At 47.1% G+C, this 5,406-nt stretch overlaps 1 long non-coding RNA gene across 1 annotated transcript; it reads left to right on the top strand.

The window, feature by feature from the left end:
* Positions 1-2,139: 2,139 nt before the first annotated feature.
* Positions 2,140-4,740, top strand: LOC311196180. The gene is made up of 3 exons (XR_014617565.1): positions 2,140-2,698; positions 3,468-3,564; positions 4,414-4,740. It is a non-coding gene; the product is annotated as an uncharacterized lncRNA (long non-coding RNA).
* The last annotated feature ends 666 nt before the right edge of the window (positions 4,741-5,406 follow it).

The following is a 5,406-nucleotide window of genomic DNA, read 5'->3' as shown; positions in this document are numbered from 1 at the left end:
CATCTCTTTGTCGTGATCTGCACCTGTCTTGTTTTCTCCAACAATTTCTCTAGCCTGTTGTCTGGTGTTCTTTTTTTTTTTTTTTCATTCTATATCTCACTGTCCCAGGCAGCAAGCTGGCCCTTGAATATGCTTTATTCTCCATAAATGCAGGTGCTGTTGGCAGCAGTTCATGAAACGAGGGGCATCTCCAGCAGATCCTGCAGAAGACAGAGTTGCTGCCTGAGGAGAGCACGCCTCAAAGTGTGCATCGTCAGATTTGCGCTCGCTAGAGAGTATGGGACGAAGCTGGCATTGGCGTCCTGTCCAGCCAGTGTCAGGTGACACCCACTTTGCTGCGCACTGGTTACAGGAGGATCTAGAGTAATACAGATGTACTTCTCAGCGAAGGCAGCGAAGCAACACTTTCCTTTCAAACGGTGAGGCTGGTAAGGAAAGCGCAGTTTGTCTCTGACTGTCTCTATTCCCTTTGTCTCAGGGAGGCTGAATGAAAATGATGACTTCTTGACTGTGTTATCACACTGGGTGAGTAGGTGTGACATGCTGGAGCTGGATACTGAAGTTGAGTACGTGGTGGAATCGATGGATCTGTGTTTTCTGCATGGAGAAGGTAACCTGTCATTCGTTTATTTTTCTTAAAATGAAGCAAAGGACTAGGGAAGGTGGGCTCTTCTTCACAGCGCAGATTTTGATGACATTGTTGGAGTAGAAATCCATCCAAGGGTGGTCCTAAAGTTGGCAACATCAGTAGCATAACAAGAGAGTCTCATGGTTCCACTGTAAAGTGGAAGTACAGAAAGCTGTTCAGCTCGCAGAGTGCAGGCCTGTGTGACCTGGGAATCTACTGATGGACTCTGCCTTATGAGGTGAGATATTTTCGATCGAGCAGGGGGAGTCATCGTGACTTAACAATGTGGTAGCTACACTTGTGATGGGCTCCTGCAGTTTTATCAGCTATCGGACCCCGGAAGGCCTTCATCCTCCCTCCGTCTCTAGGATGAAAAGGCAAAAAATGCCATATTGTGAGGATGATTGAGTACAATTTTCTGCCGCTCCATAAATAACTTTGATACTTAGTATATGTTAGGAGTGCTTGTGGGAGCTTCAGCCTCTTCTCGAAGCAGTCCCGTCTGTCTAAAGCGCGTGCTTTTAAAAACATCTGTGTGTTACATACATTAGGAACTAAAACTGCAGCTTGATTTTCCTCCTCTAGGGCTGATTTTTCATAATTGCTTCACCCCGGTAACAGAAACGGATAGGCCCTGTTTCGTCAGGGTCAGTCCTGACCTCGTTTAAATGCTGCTGCAAAGCTTCAGTGTTTCAGTTTGCAAGCTGTAAAAATACGTTGTTAAAGATAAGAGTGCTTCTTGGAACTTAAGTGGTAGAACCGCCTTCTCAATGGTAGCTTTTGCTGGCTTGCTTTTGTGCAATGTACATCTTTGCCATTGTGATTTAGCGTGCCTGATTGGTTTAGCATACAGACATTGGCACCCGCTGAGTTGATAAACAGGTCTTTCTCACTGTGCCATTTTTCCACTTCCTTTAATTGTATCTTTTTCAGTCTGTAACCACAGTTAATGTCTTTTTTTTAAAAAAAAAGCACACTACAGCAGCTTGCTTTGTTCATGTGTTCAAAAGATGTTTGTGGTTGCTTTTCCCCCAGTTGTTGCTTGGTTTTTTTTCCTCTTTAAATGCTTTCTGAAAGGTAGAACTGCATTTCCTTGTAGGGTGCACTTAGACTTTTTCCATGTTATCGGAGTTGTAAGAACATGTCAGTTTCAACACAGAAAAAAGGTCCAGCTTTTGCCACGAGGCTTTTGCCATTAGGGTTTAGCCTAATGTTGCCGAGGAAGCTTTCTTTCTGCTTCCCTCTAAGCCTTACTGTAAAAAAGAAAAAAAGCTGTCATGGGAAAGCCGGTTAAATCGGGCTCGGACCCCAGATTGTCACCGGTTTAATGCAATGAAAGTGTCCTGACTGGACTGAAGCACCCTAAAACACTTTGCGTGCTGCAGCATAAGAATGCAGATGGCTTATCACGCAGTAACTTGGGGATCAGCACCGTTTGCTGCCACTGGCAGAGGCTTTTTTCTTATTCCTTCTGACTGACACGGCGATAGGAGGTGCCTGTTTTGTGGCAGTAGTGCAGCAGCACCATCTCTCGACCCTGCTGCCTCAGACATTGCTTAGCCTCACTGCATTTTGTTTCCTGGTTTTGCTCGGCAGGACAAGTCCTGTTTGGCTGTAATTGCAGGGTTAGAGTGTAATATGAGGAAAGGAGGGTGTTGGCTTAGGAATTTCTGTTCCGCTTGCCACAGTTTTGCCACCAGTATTGCAGTTGGCGAGGTGGCTGTCGGGCGTGGGAATCGCGGGGGTGAGTCTCAGTGTGGGGACAGGTTTGTTGCTGACGCTTCAGCTGTTGGGGTTTTTGAGTTGCTGATGTGTGTTTTCTCATTCTACAGAACCACCTTCATGTTGCGTTCCAGGGAGTGTACTGTGGATGTACAGGAAAGATCTTTCCTGGTGAGACTGTCTATAACCACCGAAGATGTTCGCCAGCTCTGCGCTGAGAAGTTCGAGGTGGACAAGCCGGCAGAGTGCAGCCCGTTTCTTGTTGTCGACGACACCTGGCAGCAGCTGACGGAGCATACCTGCCCTCGGGAAATGAAGGCTGAGTTGCACAGCTGTCCCCAACCCCAGGTCTTCCACTTTGTCTACAAATGTGTTAACAGAGATCTGTGTGGTGCCATTTGTCACAATGATGACTCCACGTTTTAAAAGCAGCAGCTCGTCGTTGGATTTCTGTTCCTCTTGTTAACGGCTGAAAACATCTTTGTTGGCTGGCATTCCTTAGGAGCCGAGACTGGTCTTAAACCAGGATTGCCCAGTAAAAATCCCTTAGCCACATCAGGCATAGCTTAGAAAACCCCATGTAAATCGTGCCCAGGGCCGGTTATGCAGACTATTCCACCAGCGTGTTTGAGCGAACAGCCACAAGACTCTGCTGCAGCATATCATATCGTGGCCCTCGGCAGGTTGTCTGCTGTGGTGTGCAAATGTCTTATTTTTTTTGCACCTGGCCTCTAGCCACATGTCATTTTGATTTATATATGTGTATGCTAGACAAGCATTGCAGTAAACTGGCTGGTGTTAGCTTGGGTTCGACTTGTCCCATTCAGGGCATCAGTTAACTCAGAATTACCTGGATGATTGATTGCATTCTTCCCTGTTTTTTTTTTTTTGTTTTTGTTTTTTTTAATTACAGAAAATTGTGGGGGTTTATTATAGACATCTTGCAGCAGTTGCAGGTAGACTGTCAGGGTCGTCTTCTAAAAATATTTTTTCAGCTGTAAAGAATTCTGTAATTATGCATGTGATTTTAACATTCAATATACAAGAATAAGTCTCTTTCGGGTTTTGGCGTATTGCATTTAAGGTCTCTATGGTTTCTCCTCTTTTCCTGTTACAGGTGAGTTCTTGGGAGCTTGTGGTACCTGTAAGAAGGTCGTAGTATTGGCGCTGGTGATTTCATTGCCTTTATCTGAACTGGATGTACTGTTACCTGGGTTAGTGTTTCTATCCATTGGTTTAGACAGCCTTGTGGGTAGGAAGAGGAAGTTGAAAGAAAAGGATGTAGAGAAGGGGCAGAGAAAGAACGCAGAGAACCGAGTTTAGGATTAAAATGTGTTAGTCTGTCTGCTGGTGCAGGCTCCTCTCAGAAAATGAGCCAAGGAGGTTGGTAAGGTGTTTGTAGTTTTACTGATTTTTTTTTTTTTTTCTGGTTTTTGTGGCTATAGGGGTTGGGTGGGTTGGTTTTTTTACAGGCTCTGGGATTTGTGGGGTTAGTGTGGGCTTGTGAGGTTTTTCTGTTGGTTTGTTTTTTTTAACTGGGGTTCTAAGGGGGGGTTTTGGTTCTCTGCCTTTTGAAGGCTTTGGGGTTCTGTGGGTTGCGGGTTTGGGGGAGGGCTAGGGGCTTCTGTGGTGTTTTGAGTTCCCGCAGCTTTTTCTTGTGGGGTCTGGGGTTTGTGTGTGTCTTTAATGGGGGTTTGTGGCTTCTTTGGTTTTTGGGCTTTGTGGGGGTTTCTAGTTTGTGGAAATTCTTTGGGTATTTTGGTTTGGTTTTTCTTAGGCTGAGAGGCTTTAGGAGGAAAGCCTGTTCTGAGCGTGGTGTTCTCCTTGTAACAGAAGCAGGGTCTCACTGTGGCATGCCAGCTGTCGTGGCTAACAAGGGAGCTTTTTTGTTTTGTGTTGTTATAAATATTACAAGAGTTCCACTTTGTAAAATGCTTTTGTGATGAGTTCAGGCTACGTCTTGCATCCATTGAAAGCAGTATTTACTGGGGCTGAGTCTTCCTGTTTGGAGCTGAGGAAGGAAGTATGGATTGAATAACAATGTATTGGTTTTTGACCTGCAGATGGTGGAAGAAAGTGAGGAAAGACTAACAGAAGAGCAGATTGAGTCACTTCTCCAGGCAGTCTACCAGTCTTCTTCCAGGGGATCCAGAAGAACAGCCAAGAGACTTGGCAATGTTGGCTGAAGACGAAGGTGACCAAACCTTGGAGGCATCTCAGCCCAAAGCTGGCAACGGTTTCGACAGAGGAGAACCGGCTAACAATTTTCTGGGTTATACTTGGCAGCAGTTTACTGTTGTATTGGACATTGTTGTAAAATGCCTTAGAATTTTTATTATTCAGAGGTGATGAGGGAACCAGTTGTTTCCAAGAAAGCGTGGCCAAGGCCACTGTTGTTGTGGCATCTTTCCATCGATGGGGCTGGCAGCAGCTGAGTCAGGGCGGTTGGCTCTTTTTGGGGGACTATGGGGTCTTTACAGGGTCTCTTTTTGGTGGGGTCTAGGGCTTTTGGGGGGGGTTCTCTAAGGGGGGGTGTGGGGTTCTTTGAGGGGATCTTTATGGGGTCTCATTTTGGGGGGGATGTGAGGGGCTGGGGGGCGTCTTTAAGGAGTCTCAGGTTTTTTGGGGGGTGGTTAGGGTTCTTTATGGGGTCTGTTTGGGGGGTCTGGGTTTTTTGGGGGGTCGCTTTGGGGAGTTGGGGGGCCCTAAGGGCCTTTTTAGGGGATCGTGGGGGGGCTCTTTGAGGGGGGGGGGGTGTCTCTGAGGGGTTCTGGGGGGGTCTCTCTAGGGTCTATTTTTGGGGTGTTGGGGGTTCCTTCGGGGGTCTTCTAGGGGGTCAGGGGCCATGGTGGGGTTCGAGGGCTCTCAGAGGGGTCGCAGTAGGGTTGGGAGGGGGGTTGAATTCGCTGGAGGAGATGGGGGGTTGTTAATGAGCGCAGGTCAGCGGCAGACGGGTAATTAGTGGGGCAGGGGGAGCCGAAAAGGGCCGAGCAGAGGCGGAGAGATACGAGCAGAGGCGGAGAGATACGAGCAGAGGCGGAGAGATACGAGCACTG

This window comes from Gallinula chloropus (genome assembly GCF_964237585.1).
Source record: "Gallinula chloropus genome assembly, chromosome: 12".
NCBI lineage: Eukaryota > Metazoa > Chordata > Aves > Gruiformes > Rallidae > Gallinula > Gallinula chloropus.
The sequence above is the reverse complement of the archived record's forward strand: the minus strand, read 5'-3'. Positions and strand labels throughout refer to the sequence as shown.